At 45.8% G+C, this 17664-nt stretch overlaps 1 protein-coding gene across 2 annotated transcripts in view; it reads right to left on the bottom strand.

Moving 5' to 3' along the window:
- Positions 1–17664, bottom strand: part of LOC146198552 (protein amalgam-like) — a 325920-nt gene that overhangs the window by 9742 nt on the left and 298514 nt on the right. The window lies entirely within an intron of this gene.

Below are 17664 nucleotides of genomic sequence, written 5' to 3'. Positions count from 1 at the left end.
GCATATTCCGAGTACAAGAGGCAGTGATCGTGGCTAAACGCAAACGCATTTATCATACTGCGCACTTTTTTTTTTTATCAGCAGCTCGCTTGCAAAACAGGCGCTTCGACTTTAGCTCGTAAAACATTTGTACAGTTGTGTCACAGTTTGCTTGTTTCTTGTTGCGTTTTATGGCGGATAAGCTGCTAAGACCCGCATTCGCCAAACAGAGATTTTAAGCTTTTATTTTATTCCGCGCAGAAAGAAAAGTCATCATCATCATCATCAGCCTGATTATACCCACTGCAGGGCGAACGCCTCTCCCATATTTCTCCACTTAACCCGGTGAGAGAGAGAAAAGTGGGTAGGGTTACAATTAAGTGCAGGATGCCGGATTGTGCTCATGGGTTCATTACAGGGAATTAGAACTGCAAATCTCCTCCAAGTGCATTTTGCGCGATAACTACGGTAGCGGGTTATTTGTTTTCCCTTTCGTTTTCATTCACCCGGTTCTCGGAATCTTCATCAGCAAGCTTCCTTTTTTCAATTTTGCTGCGCATCTTCCACCAAGTGAAAGGAGCGCCAAGGCAAAGATGCATCTCAAGCGTCCCAGGATGCAAGACGTTATCCTGGGGCTCTTAGTTCAAGGACCTATCGCAGCAATAATCAGCCTTGGTTAGCATACATATACTTTGTTGCCAAGTAAACGGCAGATAACGCTTCCATTTATAAGTGTCAGTTAAAATCTCTGCTGTAACCAGAGCAGTTCATTCAGAGCACACATTCAGAGCAAAGTTGGCTCACTTTGCAAGCAGGCGATGTGTTTTCTTGTATATTTATTACCCATGGACACGTCTGGTTCTGGAAAAACAGGTACCTTAGTAAGGCCACTATTCATCATTTATACATATAAAAAGTAAACCGTTGTAATAACGCTAGAATCGGAGCATCGAACAAAATACAGCTCGAAAATATCAGCTTCATGGTAGTTCGGTGTTGTTTCATATGTTGTATTGGTTTTCTTCTTACTGAAGGGTTACGAAACATCGATGCACTTACGCAGCGGATCCAGTATATATCCGCTCTTGTCACCACCTTTATATTTTTGTATGCGGCACATAGACAGTGTTGGCAAATTGCGTTTTCATGTCAAGGATCTCTTCCCCAAGCGATAACCCCATCAACAGGGTTCTCTCTACCGCAATACAATAATTCTGTCTCCCACATTATACATTACGTAGACGCACTGACATCCTCCTCAGCTGGGCTCCTATACTCTGTCTCGCATGAAGAGTGCATTGTTGAAGACGTTTTTGTGATGTGGAATAAGCGGCTAAAATCATACCAACCCTTTTTTGCGACTGTTTGCGACAGGCAGGCATATTTTATATTGACCTCTCTGCTGACCACACGTAGGCGTACAGGATCATAATGAAGTCCTATTAAGAGCCATATGTTCTAGCAAACATTTTCTGTCTTCCAGCTGACGGAACAGATACCCTTCAGAGCGCTGCACGGTTTCGGGGAGGCTATACGAGCTGCTTCGCGCATATATGTCAAAGCGGCGCTTCGTGCACACGAGTCTTCACGAGCAAAGTCCGCAAAATCAACACCCTCGTTCTTTTAGAGTGATGGCACGATGGCTTCGTTCGAACCGAAACAAGAAAATATAAAGCGAATTGAGAAACATCATCAAAAGGAAACAAATGCATTGGGAGCGGCGTGCATCCGGGAGTGAGTGAAAATGGGCGGACGCATTCGAAGCACGCACTGGGACACGCCAAATTGCTTCGTGTCTGGGCTGCCAAGCGGGCAAGGGGCGCCCCGGCAGTGCGCCCCGGGCTTAGTCGGCGGCGCACGCACGCCGTGAATCTTGATAGGCAAATTGTCGCACGCGCGGCACACGGGTCCTCGCCGCTGCCAGAGCTTCGTTTTTCGCGGCTCGGGCGACTTAATGCAGGCGACCGAAACGATGGCAACATTCGCCTTACGACGACAACACCAGCGACGGAGGCCATTCTCGATGCGTTGCTGCGGGCAGCTAGACCTGCACTCGGCGATGTTCGAAATGGGTCCCGACTGATGGCGCGCAGAATAAAGAGTGAGCGAAAAGAAGGGTTAGGAGAATGACGTCTACAAGTTTTCTTTTGTTTCATTCTGTTGCAATTGACCTATGCGATAAACTCTATTTGGAGGCGTAAACCGAATGACGCGCTCTCTTCAGCTGCTAGAAAGAATTCTGAAAGACTCGGATTGCTTGTAGAAGTCGGGGAATAATATATAAAAGCAAGGAAATGCCCTCTTTTACTGAGTTATCCGAGATAAATTTCTGAGGCCTGCGTGTTGTTGGCTAAAAATTTTTGCTTTATGAGCGTTCGAATAAATTTAATTTAAAATACCTACAGTCTAACGGGAAAACCCGAAAGCTGTTTAGGGCTACTTGGCAACTAGGACGAGCTAAATAATCTTGTACAAATCTTCAAAATTCGGCGCCTTCTCAAAAGATCCCTGTTGTCAAATTTTTGGACAGCTAACAGGGCAGGATCTAGGTTAACACTACGACTTTCAAGATAACTTAGGCTGCTAAAGTGAATCCCTCCTGCTTTTTGTGTGTGCGCGTGCGTGCGTGCGTGTGTGTGCGTGTGCGTGTGCGTGTGCGTGTGCGTGTGCGTGTGCGTGTGCGTGTGCCGTGTGCGTGTGCGTGTGTGCGTGTGTGCGTGTGTGCGTGTGTGTGTGTGTGTGTGTGTGTGTGTGTGTGTGTGTGTGTGGTGTGTGTGTGTGTGTGTGTGTGTGTGTGTGTGTGTGTGTGTGTGTGTGTGTGTGTGTGTGTGTGTGTGTGTGTGTGTGTGTGTGTGTGTGTGTGTGTGTGTGTGTGTGTGTGTGTTGTGGTGTGTGTGTGTGTGTGTGTGTGTGTGTGTGTGTGTGTGTGTGTGTGTGTGTGTGTGTGTGTGTGTGTGTGTGTGTGTGTGTGTGTGTGTGTGTGTGTGTGTGTGTGTGTGTGTGTGTGTGTGTGTGTGTGTGTGTGTGTGTGTGTGTGTGTGTGTGTGTGTGTGTGTGTGTGTGTGTGTGTGTGTGTGTGTGTGTGTGTGTGTGTGTGTGTGTGTGTGTGTGTGTGTGTGTGTGTGTGTGTGTGTGTGTGTGTGTGTGTGTGTGTGTGTGTGTGTGTGTGTGTGTGTGTGTGTGTGTGTGTGTGTGTGTGTGTGTGTGTGTGTGTGTGTGTGTGTGTGTGTGTGTGTGTGTGTGTGTGTGTGTGTGTGTGTGTGTGTGTGTGTGTGTGTGTGTGTGTGTGTGTGTGTGTGTGTGTGTGTGTGTGTGTGTGTGTGTGTGTGTGTGTGTGTGTGTGTGTGTGTGTGTGTGTGTGTGTGTGTGTGTGTGTGTGTGTGTGTGTGTGTGTGTGTGTGTGTGTGTGTGTGTGTGTGTGTGTGTGTGTGTGTGTGTGTGTGTGTGTGTGTGTGTGTGTGTGTGTGTGAAACACAAACCGGCGTTGCGATGGAAGGAGCATCTGATGATGATATACCGAGCCAACATACTAGGAACCAACAATCGCCGCAATAGTAGCTCGGTCTTTTTCTTTACCTGAACCTGCCAGTGTGATTGTTTATGCACTTTCTTCTTGTCGTGTAGTGTTTGTTGTTTACTTCATAATGTGCACATTTCAATGCGAAAGCAGAATGTGTAAAGGCATTCTTTGCTTTCGCATTAGAAGCCACTGCTTCCTGCCACCTGACAGGTGTGAAAGCCACCTTCCATCCATCTCGTGTGGTGCATGGAATACTCCCAAGCCACGCTTTACAGGCGGCAAAAGCGGAGCGAGAACTCACCCCTTTCATTATGCAGAGAAGAGGCCGAAAAGACGAAAAATTCGGATATAACCAAACGTTTTTTTTTTTCGTTTTTTATCTTTCCTGCAGCAGAATTTTTCACTTATTTTTCTTTCCTGCGCGTTCTTCTGCGATCAGCATGATCGCTGAATAGTAAAGTTTTGTGGCGAGGAAAACGAGAGTATTGATTAATTTCACAGCATGCCCTCGCCTCGCTGAGTTTGCTGAGTTCGCTGAGTTTCTGGGCTAAGCCCTCATGGTCGAGGGAACTAAAATTTATTAATTTTGAGGTATTCACACCACAAACAAACGTTAACGTTAATTTTCATCGCTTCAGTGGACTAGCATAACCTACATTTGTTAGAAACTATTCTCCCTGTACCGCGAGACTAGACGCAGCTCCCAGGTGACCTGAAGCGCGGCGCAGCATTCACACCTGCGCTTTATCTCTGGCGAAGCAGCCTGCCGTACGACCTCCTTTAAACCACGATTGTTGGTAACATTGCGGCCTATTAATTCGTAAGTGAATTGGCGTGTTTTGCGCATGTGGTGCACTTCCCATTAAACAGATTTACGAGTGAGATTATATATCTCCTTAATTAAAACACACTAGCGCAAATTATAGGGCAAAGAAAAAAAACACAATAAGCGTCCATATTCTCGCTGTAACGTAAAAGAGCTTCGCTGTAGGCCAGGTATTGGGACAATGTAAAATTAATACCACGAAACCGACACGACGGAAGAGTTGATAGGCTTCGGATCTTTCCCAGCGGTATCTTTTGTTACGTTTACTTCCACGCTGAAACACTGCGCTATATATCAACATGTGGCGACATTTATCATACGTTTAGCAATATAGTGCATTCTGCGGAGCATTGTTCATATCCTGACTGTATATACTGGTGCAACCGAGGGTTGATACAGTGCAATGGAAAATGGCGATACACTTTTCTCTTGAAACTGTGTTTTCCTTTACCTTTTCTTCCCTTGTTTGCTTTCACCCTTTAAACAGTGATGACGAGCCACGCCATGTAGCAGTAAATAAAGGTGCTTGCAGTTCGAATAATGCTTCAAGTGGAGCTATGAGCCTGGACCAGCCATGCACTTGCACTTATCCGAGCTGCAATGCTTTGTTCCTTAAAATGTTTAGCCTGTACCTTACTGTTTAGGGAAAAAGCCTTCATACGCTCACCGTCACCATCACTGATCAAGTACCTTGTCCCTTTTGTTTGTGTCATTGCTCTGATTGGCTGAACTATTTCTTTAGGTCGCTTTGCTCAGGTGACTTTGCTCAAATAATTTAGACAAGGTCGATATAGCGGCTTAAACCTGCTAGACTTCCCGACGTACTTTCAAGTTCGGCAGCCAATGGGGAGAGTGATGGAGCCTACGGACTGACTAGTGACTCACCATGACACCTTCGAGTGCTTTTACAGCAAAACCAAAATCTTGTCGGTTTTGTACGAAGTCACTTGGGATCAGCAGCCGAGAGTCTCAACTGTTTTGCTACTGCGGCGGGTGCTTTCGCCAATTATAAACAGGTTTAGGAAGCGTGAAATGTTTACCCGCGGCGGCTCCCAGATGGCACCACATGTGCAGCTCAAACTGCAGTGTACCAGGTCTACAGCATCAGGAAGCTTGTTTCAGGTAAATCTTGTGTAAAAAGCAGCAACCAAGCTAAAACAAGTGAGACCAAAAAAAGCTCACGCTTTCGCTCCATTGTTGATTTAGCAGAGATACCTCTGGCAAGCATTTTTCTTTTTTCTGTACGGATATGAATGCGATACGCTACGATTCTCTAAGAACGATGGGAAGGATCGCTTCAACGAGAGTGGTTCACGAGTCCTGTGTTGCAGAAAAGCGGTCATCGGCGTCATTGGCCTTGGACAAAGAATCCTGGTTGTTAGACAGGTTGATGAGGTCACAGCCCCATAACCTCGAGCGGTAGTTTCAAACATTCCACAATGATGAAATTAAAGTTGCCTCACGTGTGAAGTGAAAATATGTAAAACATGGTACATTGCGAGCTTAAGGTCGCCGCACGTAATGAATTAATATTGAACTTTATAAAGAAATCAATTTCGCGTAAACAAACTTTTTAGTAAGTTGGTGCTTTGATAGAATCTGAAATCACGACCCGTTTTGCGAGCTAGATACGTGACGGACTAAGCAGGGCACAGAGGGCTTACTAGTACAATTTGGGAACAAGCAGTGCTAATCGGTATGTCTGCGTTTAGGAAAGAGCACACGCCGCTATCGCATCGTACGCTAAGCAAAAGTTTATGCTTCCCATGAATTTCTGTACCTCCATATCCACATTTCCATATTTCATGCTCAGCTATTGTCTCTGAACAGCGAGGCCACTTGTGTCGCACAGCATATATTGTGACGTCAGACAGACTTAGAGGAGGGCGTGCGTGATTGACTAAAACGCAGCGATTTAGTTGCCGGGTGCCTCTAGCGAAAAACCAAAAGAAACAAATCCAAGCTCTTTAAACTGCAAATCGCGCTCCGCGCAATTTTCTCGACGACCTGTGCATTGCATGAAAACTGAACATTAACAACGAAAAAAGACTCTGGATAAAATCACACTTCAGCTGATTCGTTCTTTTAAATGTCACAAAACTAAAATTGTCAGGAAAACATCTCAAAGTTTTATAGTTACAATAAATCTATACTGGACATATTCAATGAAAAGGGAAATATATGCGCGCGATATCCAAGGTTCTTTGAAAGCACAGCGTGCTGACCTATATTTCTGCAGACGCTATTTCTCGCCATAGAGCAAGCATGCAGTTTCTGAGTGTCATTTAAACGCCGGTCTCAGCATCTCGCTGGTAAAAAGAAATTTTAACAGCGGCTATGGCCCTGACCAACTAGACGTTCTTTAGGGGTGGTAACATGCGGGCACTCAGAGCGCAGAGAGGGCCGCTGCTTATAAATCTTTCAGAGAATTACTGCGATTCGTTCAATGGGGAGAGCGAACTCAAAAGCGTCTTCAATGTCAACAACGTCCTCCGGTTTTTTCATGGATGCGAGAAGAAGCAAGTGAAGTCGTAAGGAATCCGACCCAAAGAAGGAGCCCGGGAGCCTATTTCGCGGTACCCGTAAACACAAACGGGCACCACCGTCCTTAACCTAATAGAAGCAAACGCACCATGTCTAACAAGCATGGAAATCTCTGCAATCAAACACAGAGTGGTCGTGTGTTTTACGGCACTATTCCGATGCGAACTCTGTGAAAAAATAAAAACACAACAAATATATAGACGTCGAAAACTTTTCCCTTTTTGAAGAGGCGGGAATTCTCTGTTAAGGCAAAAACTCCCAACGTTGGATTTTGCAGCAGTCGCTTGGGATATTTCCTGGGAGGCGAGTCAAGGTTATGACAGAGTACTGAAATGTACGCCAATTTTATGGCCACAATGTACAACCTTCGGCACTAAAGCCCGCGTATATTTATGTAAGCATGCACAAACCAAAGAACGTAGACGCAAATCGCGACTTTTAATGCTCTAAGGGATGTTTATGAGGCGAATTTTACCATATACAACCTGCTAGGCTAGGTCATATACAAGAACGATGAGGTTTTCATTCAGAAACTGGGATATCTTTGACTTAACTTCATTACGCGATAGCGCATATGGCTCCTTCAGCCGAAAAGCCGTCGCCATAACCCAGAATTCTGAACCGTAACGCGTAAACGTATTGAAAAGAAAAATACGCAAAAAAAATATAAATTTGTCGCCACTGGGGTTGTTGCTCACGTCCTCTTAATGATAGGCGGGCAGGCAACGCATAGGCCACGAAAATTCTCTTTCTCTTTTTCAACGTAGTACATTATAAATACACGGCCATTATTAATGGCCGATATATTTTAGAATTTGGAAAACGCGGTTACTTTCGGTTTTGTGACTTAACAAAGTTCGGTAATTTTGGGCCAAAATACGTGCACATTCGGAACACTTGCAGGTGTCGGGGCGCTGCGCCATAGATTGACGTCTATAGGGGCAACGCTTAGATAGCGACGTTTTTGAAAACGCCGCCTCTTTGCAGACCTAGCAACACCCAGCTGAGCTGAAGCGTCAAAAGTAATCGCGTTTTGAAATTCTAAAACCCCATCCAATAATTATTGATGGCCGACTGCAAATCTTTGATTGTATCTAAACACGTTACAGTAACAGTTAAAAGCTCACTGTCGAAAAGTACTTACCTATTTTGATAGTTAACATTATTCCTTTATTTTCGGATGCCCACCAAGATTGATACAGGTGCACCGCACAAGCTTTCTTCATATCACAAAAGACCGATTTTTTTTTCACTTGCCAACCCAGTTTCTTGAAACACCAAGTAATCACAATGCTTTGATTCGTGTGTTCTGGCGATGATTCACCGAGCATATGTGGACATTATCAAAAACAATGAAGGCTATCCTGTTCTAATTTCGATCACGCTTTTTCCTAGGGCATGCTGATGACTTATGTATACTTTACAGGGCGCACTATAATCTGTCCGAATAATTCCAAGTTTTGCTTAACTCGTACGAAAAATGCGGGATCTACACCGAGTAAGCAAAAAAAAATGTTCAAAAAAGTTCAAAATACGAGAAATGTTCGCTTACTACTTGATATTATATGATGCACAGTAAGAAACGCATTAGAAGCAAATTTATATAAACATATTTTAAGCGTATTGATTTTTCTAGACTTTCCTTCCAACACGCAGTGTTTTATTTTCAAAGTTTTGTAGGCGGGTCACACGAGGCAGAACTTTTCAATACGGACAGATCAGGATGGTCGATGTCCATGGCTACGAGAGAGTCGGAAACCATTTATATTGATGCTTGGTACTGAAGCATTCCACACTTGCTATGATACAGCAGCTTACATATTCGCCCACTGCATGCGAAACGTATAAAACATGAATACATTTTTTGGTCGTTATGACAGCGACACAAATCTGCTCGCAACCGCCCCCCCCCCCTCCTTATATAACAGCACCTCTCGTAGAAGTCATCATCATCAGCAGCAGCAGCCTGACTATACCCACTGCAGGGCGAAGGCCTCTCCCATATTTCTCCACTTAACCCGGTTCTGTGCTAGCTGCATCCACTTGACCCCTGCGAACTTCTTAACCTCATCCGCCCACCTAATTTTCTGCAGCCCCCTGCTACGCTTTCCTTCCCTTGGAACCCAGTTTGTTACCCTATGCGACCATCGGTTATCCTCTCTTCACCCTACATGTCCTGCCCATGCCCATTTCTTCTTAATTTCCACTAGAATTTCGGTAACTTGAGTTATTTCTTTGACCCACTCTCCACGCTTCCTATCTCTTAATGTTACCCCTACCATTTTTCGTTCCATAGCCCTCTGGGTTGTCCTCAACTTAAGTAGAACTCTCTTGGTTAGCCTCCACGTTTCAGCCCCATAGGTGAGTACAGGTAAGATGCAACTGTTGTATACTTTCCTCTTGATCGATACCGGTAAGCTGCTAGTCATAATCTGCGAGTGCTTGCCAAATGCGCTCCATCCCAATCTTATTTTTCTTGTTATTTCCTTTTCATGGTCCGGACCAGCGGTTACTACCTGTCCTAAGTAGACATATTCGCCTACTACTTCTAGTACTTGTAAACTGCTGTTCCTTCCCGAGGCTGTTGAACATTACCTTCGTCTTCTGCATATTGATTTTCAAGCCTACCTTTCTACTTTTCCTGTCTAGGATATCAATCATTATTTGCAGTTCATCCCCCGAGTTGCTTAGCAAGGCAATGTCATCAGCAAATCGCAGATTACTGAGGTATTCTCCATCTACCCTTATCCCTAACTGCTCCCATTCCAAGTCTCTGAATACTTCCTCTAAGCAAGCTGTGAATAGTTTTGGGGAGATTGTGTCTACTTGCCTAACACCTTTCTTTATGGGAATTTTGTTACTTTTTTAATGCAGAACTATGGTTGCTGTGCAGCCACTATATATATCTTCCAGCACTTTCACGTACGGCTCGTCTACCCCCTGATTTCGCAATGCCTGCATCACCGCCCATGTTTCAACTGAGTCAAATGCTTTTTCGTAATCAATGAATGCTATGTATAAGGGCTCGTTATATTCCGAGCATTTTTTTATCACCTGATTGATGGTATGGATATGATCGATAGTAGAGTACCATTTCCGAAACCCTGCTTGATCCTTTGCTTGATTGCAGTCAAAGGTTGTCCTGATTCTATTAGCGATTGCCTTAGTAAATACCCTATACGTAACAGACAGTAGGCTGATTGGTCTGTAATTTTTAAGGTCCTTAGAGTCCCCTTTCTTATGAATGAGGATAATGTTTGCATTCTTCCATGGCTCCGGTACCGTCGATGACACCAGGCACTGCATATACAGGGTGGCCAGTTTTTCTAGCACGATATCCCCCCCCGTCCTTTAGCAAATCTGTACTTATCTGATCCTCTCCAGCCGATTTCCCCCTTTTCATAGTTTCTAATACTTTATTGACCACGTCCTTCGTCACTGGTGGAACGTCTGACTGTTTTTCCCTGCCGCAAATCTCGTTACGGTCCTGACCATTTTGGCTACTGTAGAAATCTGTATAGAACTCCTCGGCTACTTTGACTATCTTCTTCATATTCGTGATTACGTTGCCCGCCGTGTCCCTTATCGCATACATATGGTTTTTGCCTATGCCCAATTTCTTCTTTACCGCTTTAAGGCTTCCCCCGTTCTTTGCAGCATGCTCAACTTTCTCCATGTTATACTTTCTTATATCGGCCACCTTGCGCTTATTGATTACCTTTGATATCTCGGCCAATTCGATCTGATCTGTTGGATTGGAAGCTTTCATACTCTGGCGTTTCTTAATAAAATCTTTCGTCTCCTTAGACAGCTTACCGGTATCCTCTCTAACTATCCTACCGCCTACTTCTACCGCACACTCAGTAATGATATCTCTGAAATTATTGTTCATTGCTTCTAGGGTAATGTCGCCATCCTCGGTTAGAGCTGAATATCTATTCTGTAGCGAGATCCTGAATTCTTCTGCCCTCCCCCTCACCTCTAATTTGTTGATGGGTTTCTTTCTTACTAATCTGTAGCGTTCCTTCTTCAGATTTAGGCTAATTCGGGACCTCGCCATCCTGTGGTCACTGCATCGCACTTTTCTGATTACCTCTACATCTTGCACAATGGCGAGGGTTGAACACATTACGAAGTCAATTTCATTTTTAGTCTCCCCGTTAGGACGTTTCCATGTCCATTTCCGGTTCTTCCGTTTGCTGAAGAAGGTATTCATGATTCGTAAGTTATTGCGCTCTGCAAACTCAACTAGTAACTCCCCCCTGCTATTCCTAGAACCAATGCCATAGTCACCTACTGCCTGGTCTCCTGCCTGCTTTTTCGCTATCTTGGCATTGAAGTAGACCATTAGTACAGTATACTGCGTCTTTACTTTTCGCGTTGCCGATTCTACATCTTCGTAGAAGCGTTCAACTGCCTGGCCATCATAACTACATGTAGGTGCATAGGCCTGTACAACCTTCAGTTTATACCGCTTATTAAGCCTAATTACGATGCCTGCCACCCTCTCATTAATACTATAGAATTCATCTATATTACCCGCTATATACGTATTGACAAGGAAACCTACTCCTAGTTTTTCCTCACTGGTAAGCCTCGATAACACAATACATGCCCATCCTTCAATACAGTATATGCCTCCTTCGGCCTCCTGTCCTCATTAAGCCCTATGACATCCCATTTCATACCCTCTAGTTCCTCTAACAGCACTGCTAAACTAGCTTCACTAGATAGGGTTCTAACGTTAAACGTTTCCAGGGTCAGTTTCCAATGGCGGCCTGTCCAGCGGAGCCAGAAGTTCTTAGCACCCCCTGCTGCGTCACAGGTCTGACCGCCGCCGTGGTCAGTTGTTCCGCAGCCGCTGGTGACTGAGGGCCGGGGTTTTATGGAGCTTATCATGAGATGTTGCGGCCAATTACTGCACCAGGGTGGCCAACTCCTGTTCTGGTGAGGGAATGCGTTGACGGAGGTGTCACCGGCATCAGGTCGCACCCCAAACCTGTTTATGCAATTCCATCGACACGCGGATTTTTTTTTTCTTTTTAAATCCAGTGGAGAATTGCGCGGCACCGGAATTTGAACCCCGGTTCTCTTGCACGCGAGGCGGGTGTTCTATCGCTACGCCACCGCTGCCAAGCCTCGTATAAGTAACAGGTGGCAACATCCTAAGAACATCAGTTTTTACTTTGTATACTTGGTCCTATGTGTGTATTTTTGAAATATAGGATGTCGCTCCACAAACAGCTGCTGCTTCTGTGAAAATAAAAAATAAAAACACTGAACCGAAGTTGACAAATGACAGCAGCATGGGTTTAGCGAGCGAGCCATTATTTTTTGTAGATTTGAATCATTTAAGCCGACGGGTTTGGGCTTTTCATAAATTCTATTTTTGTCCTTTAATTGACGCTGTTGGCATGAAAATTATTTTTCTTGGTGACTTGCTTGGCGCAATAACGTGGTTCTCATAAACACAGGAAATGAGGCACATCTGGTGGAAAAAATGTAACAGCATATAATTGTATGAAATTCCACGAAAAAATGTCTTAGCTAAACAAAGTAGCAGCTTTTATGAAAAACTGCGTATCCACTAGTCCAGAAAAAATTAATTAGACACCACTAACCATATCACTAACGATTCCGTATAACTAGTCGCGCATCTTGCTAATCTATGGCCGGGCCTAAGGCAAAACTACTTTCATAATGCATCAGAGACTTTCCCGCGCCTGTCCCAACATTCAACCTTTCTGCGGAATTAAGTAGATTGCTATAAAATCAAAATAAATACATTTTATCTGCCTCAGGCACAAGGTAAAATAAAATAAAAAATATTTATATCGACCTTTTTCAAAGAGACGGGTACACGTCAAGAATGAAAAATATCACCACTGACTCCATTTACGAAATGAAGGGCCTCCAACCAAGATTAAACAACAGGTTTAAACAGCCGTGACTTTGTAGCTATATGCGTGAAACACCTGTGCGTTGCTATCGCGTGCAGGTTTTCAGTTGGGTATCTTAGGCAAATTATTGTAATTATATAATAATTTCACACAGATATTGCAGGGATACATTGTAGGAAGCAAACTATAAGAACTTAACAGTGTCGACATATCTGTGGTCACAGGCCCTAAAAAAAAAAAAAACAGCCATAAATAAAATTGAAAACAACCAAACAGACAAATACATGCGATCCCCCTATCACAGGCGTTTTATCTGCGTCATGAGTGTTCGTAACGTTATGAGGCAAATATGATGTTGTTAAGAGCCGCGAGATACATGTATTTACTGTGATTACGGAGGCCAGATAATAGTAAAATAGTGTAGCCAAATGTGTGCCCTCTACAGCTGTCCGCCACATGAGCGCAAACAGCCCTGTTAGCTTCAGAGCATTCCGCAATCAAATCCCTATTCATTCTTGGGGCACTAATTCTAGCTTCAGTTTTAGTCCTCATTGTTCTCTGCTTTGTCGTTATAATAAGATTACCCCCCCCCCCCCTCCAACCCTCTGTATTACCTAAAGTTAAGTAACGGCGGTCTTTGCCCATGAAACGACTGCGAAATCACCAGCTCCAGTACCCGGGACATGCATTCGTACTTCTCTCAACGGTCACACTCCGCCCTTGTAGGGGTCAGCATTGCGATGGTGCCAGTGGAAACAAAGGTCGTTTCGTTTGTTCCCCAGGCGAAGACTTGGCACTGATTTGCGCTGTGCCCCGAGGTTGTGAAAGCTGGATTGTGCCAGCCCCGCGCCGCTGAAAGCGAACAACGACGCGGAAAGCAGAAACAATGAGCCTCTCTCCTCCTTGACGAAGCAAGACGCACTCCCTACTGCAGTTCCCGATAGGACACGGAAGCAATAAGCAACAAGGAAAAAGCAAGAAATCGGGAAACAGAGAGAAAAGTACAGTACAACGTTACGCAAGAGAAAGTACAGGCAAAAGTGAAGTAAAAGTGCGGGCTGGACGTCACGGCGGCGTAGCGTAGCGTAGCGACGGAAAGGCGAGAGCAAATGGGGGGAGCTCGAACGGAACTGAAACAACTTCGGCGAACGGGCCAGAGCAAGCAGCGAGTCTTTGTGTGCTGTCTGGGGCTGCGCTAACAACTCAGTCCGGATCTTGCGTTGCCTCCTCCTTCTTCAGCAGTGTCTTTCCATGCTCCCGTGTCCCTTCTCCTATTTCGGGTACTCTTCCGTCCCTCCGTCGTTCTGCCTTTCTTCAATGTTGCTTCTCTGTCAGCCACCTCCTACAGCACGATCTACCTTCGCCAGCCACCAGGCCGCTCTGTTAAGTCTGAGAGACGAAAGCGGGTCGCGTTGCATCGCATCGGATGAGAAGGGGCACTGGAGCAAGGGGGAAGTGCTAGGGAAGGAACGGAGCACCGCTAACATCGGGAAAGCGAGGGAAGACATGAGGGAACCGACGACGGCGTCAGCGACAGCGGGAGCGCAACAAATATCCGCAGAACAGAGAAAGGAAAGTAGATTGGGCTCCGCGGGAGTGTCTCGACAACCGACAAACAACACAACGCCGGCGAAGCTGAGCAAAACGTGAGCGGGCTCGCAGTGGGCCGACGCGGTGCAGGTGGTCGGAGTACAGACGAAGCTGCTCCTGCTGCAAATCTGGGAGCCAGCTTTCCTGCGCCTTGTTAGGAAACTTCGGAACGGGGAGCGCGGAATAGATGCGGACGAGTCTGAAAAAGGTGCGTTCACCCACGCTCCGAGACCAAGTCATCGGGCTCCTAAGACAATGGGTACAACCCTCGAGGGATTTGACGGGATAGCAGAGGCATCGCAAGGTAACAGCGGGTCGCAATTGTTAGAGGGTGGGTCCCAGGATAAGCTCTGGAAGCTCACAACAAACATAGATGGGCGCACAATGAGTGCATCGTGTAGTAACCCATATTGCGTTTGCAATTCCTGCAGGCTTAACTACCGACAAACCTGGAGTTAGCTCGTAAGACGCCGGACTGCATGTTTGAAGCGATAAAGAAGGAAGAAGCAAAGTATGAGAGGACTCGACACAGCATTGTGCCAGAGTTTGCTGCGAGCTGAATGAGCTGACTTCTCTGCTTATGAAGTTAGGCTTTAAGGACATGGGATGGGCGTCTCAGCATTAAATGACGGTTTAGAAAATGCGGAGTCATTTAGTAGGCAAAAAAGAAAAACTAAAGGGGGGAGGGGGAGGCGTGATCGATTCGTCTAGTGAGGAGGAGATTCAACTGCATACATGTTTTCGTATCCGCTTGTGTAGTGGTAAGCAGCACATCAAATATACTTTTGGTAATTTTATTTTTCTCTCCACCGCTGTCCGCCCCATCGTATCACAGGTCGCTGCCTACAAGCAGTAGGGTACTTTCATCTAATGTGGCAAATAATTTTATCATATTTATTTTGCTCAGTAATGGCCATGGGTAATGAGTATAGTTTAAATGTTGTCTCTAGTTGTCATCTATATCTAATTTGGTGCTTGTGGTTCATGCAGCTTAACGCAATAAAGCGATTCAGTCTCTGAAGGACGCCATAGAGGAAAGCTTATGACAATTTCGACCACCTAGGGTCCTTAACGCGCACTGACATCACACAATAGATAGGTACCTTGCTGACTCAATCCAAATGGGGCCGCCGTGGCCGTGTTCGAACCTGGAACACTTGTTCCTGTAGTCGAGCACCAAGAGCACCTAGACATCGTCGAATTGTTTTCAGTCATCTTTTTTTCGCCGAGTTAAACTTAGCGTAATTTGCGTGAGTTACTGTTCGCTTTGTTAAGCCCCTGAAAATACTTATCAACTAGCAATCGTCTGCTTTTACTTTCATCACTTTTATCTCCCCTGTTCACATTATACACATGTCTACCTAGGCTTCCTACAGACGCTGATGGGCAGTTTACGCCATAGTGGTTCTCTTGCTCTTTTCGCAATAAAAGTCTCGTGTTGGTTGACGCCTCACTGCAAGAAAAAAAGAAATCAACATACTTTGCAACTATTTGCAAGCAGAGAAACATGTGGCACAGAGATTTTCTAACAGCTTCAGTCTACTAAGAGAGCGTATAACTCCCTTCGTCCTCAAAATTTTAACGCCCTTAACATAGCTCTACCATACATGCCTACTAAATGCAGATTATCAAAACTGCATGGCAGACAACCTGTGGTTTCTGATTACGCCTGCCAACAAAGCTACTGACATCCGGCACGTGCACGAGTGGGTAACGAAGGGTAAAAGCAGGTGTGTCCAGCCCACTTGAGCGTGCTAATCACTTCGGTTGATTGACGGTGCAAACACATTTGAGCTGTCTGCCGATTATTCTGTGGCGAAAGGCAGCTTACCGCTTTCGAAAGCCACCTAATCAATCTTCATTAGCCCTCATGAACCCGGCTTTAGTAATTGCACTCTCAGTAATCCCGGTGTGTTTCAAGACGCTGCCCACGCGGAAACATTTGAGATTCCCTCTGAAGTCAGGTCGCATTGGAAATAACCGGAGAAAAACATAAAGTGAAGATCCTGCGATCGCCGGTATGAAGGAAGACTGAAGGACCATCAAGGACAGTCTCGAAAATCATCACCCGCCGAAAACACAGCCATTTTCGCTATATAGCAGCGCGGTGATGAATTTTCGATGACGCTCCCTGCATCCACGAAGGAGATACGCCGCCCATTCAGGACTACGGTCGTTGAGGGAAGGGAGAGATGCCAGTGGTCGCCGCCAGCACAAAAGGAACGTTCCTGGTGGAAGGTTGAATGAGCGGCCGGTCTTTGTGGCGCGCTAATGGACACGCTCGCAGGCCTACAGCGTCCGTAGCCGCTGGCTTGCGGCATGCTGCCCCGGGTCCGCGTGCAATGCTTTGTGCGTGCGCAAGATTGGTTCCAGCCTCGCGATTGAAGGCAATTATCTGCCACACGCCACGGCCGGAATGAGCGTCGTGGTATCTTAACCCGAGCTGATCGTCAGTGGTGGGCACATTTCGAACTGCGGTCGCCACAATGCCGCACCACCCGAAAAGAAAGAAAACAAAGAAAAAAAAACTGGGGAAAAAAAAGGAAAATAGCAAAGAATTGATAAAGGAGTGAGAGGGGAGTGGGCTCAGTGAGAAAGCGCTCTTCCCTGTACTAAATGTGGAATGTTTTGCCAGTCCTGCTCTACACTGCATTTGGTTTGGTTTGTTTGTGGGGTTTAACGTCCCAAAGTGACTCAGGCTATGAGAGACGCCGTAGTGGAGGACTCCAGGAATTTCGAACCCAATCCGGCTCTCACTTTTCGAGAAATTATTGAGTTATTTCAATTCGGCCATGCAATTTATCCTAAGCCTTGTAAGGGTCTTACAAAGGTGGAGGAACGCACACTCCTCCGCCTTTACACCAAAACGCTGCTGTGCCCGGCAGTTTTAAAACACTTTGATCCTGCCTGTACAGGAAAGTGCCCGCACTGCGCGGAGAAGTCTTCGGACATCTTCCATATGGTATGGGCATGTCAGTCAACCCCGAACCTCACCCCCAAACCCAACCCCACCCGGGAGGACTGGGAGGCAGCCCTGCTCGGCTGCTCCGATCTGGCAAGCCAGAAGGCCCTGGTTCACCGAGCCCGAGCCGCAGCGGTCGCCAATGGGCTCCTGTAATGAGGAGCCCACCTAGTGTTTGCGTGAGGTTGCTCCGGCTACCTCAAGCTTCCTCAGAATAAAGGTTTTACACACACACACACAAAATTTTGACCATCTGGGGTTCTTCAACGTGCACTGACATCACACAGCACACGGGTGCCTTAAATTGCATTTGGCTTGCAATGCACTGCTGATTTTCTCCCAG

This window comes from Amblyomma maculatum, chromosome 2, assembly GCF_055883805.1.
Source record: "Amblyomma maculatum isolate TAMU_Amacu chromosome 2, ASM5588380v1, whole genome shotgun sequence".
NCBI lineage: Eukaryota > Metazoa > Arthropoda > Arachnida > Ixodida > Ixodidae > Amblyomma > Amblyomma maculatum.
The sequence above is the reverse complement of the archived record's forward strand: the minus strand, read 5'-3'. Positions and strand labels throughout refer to the sequence as shown.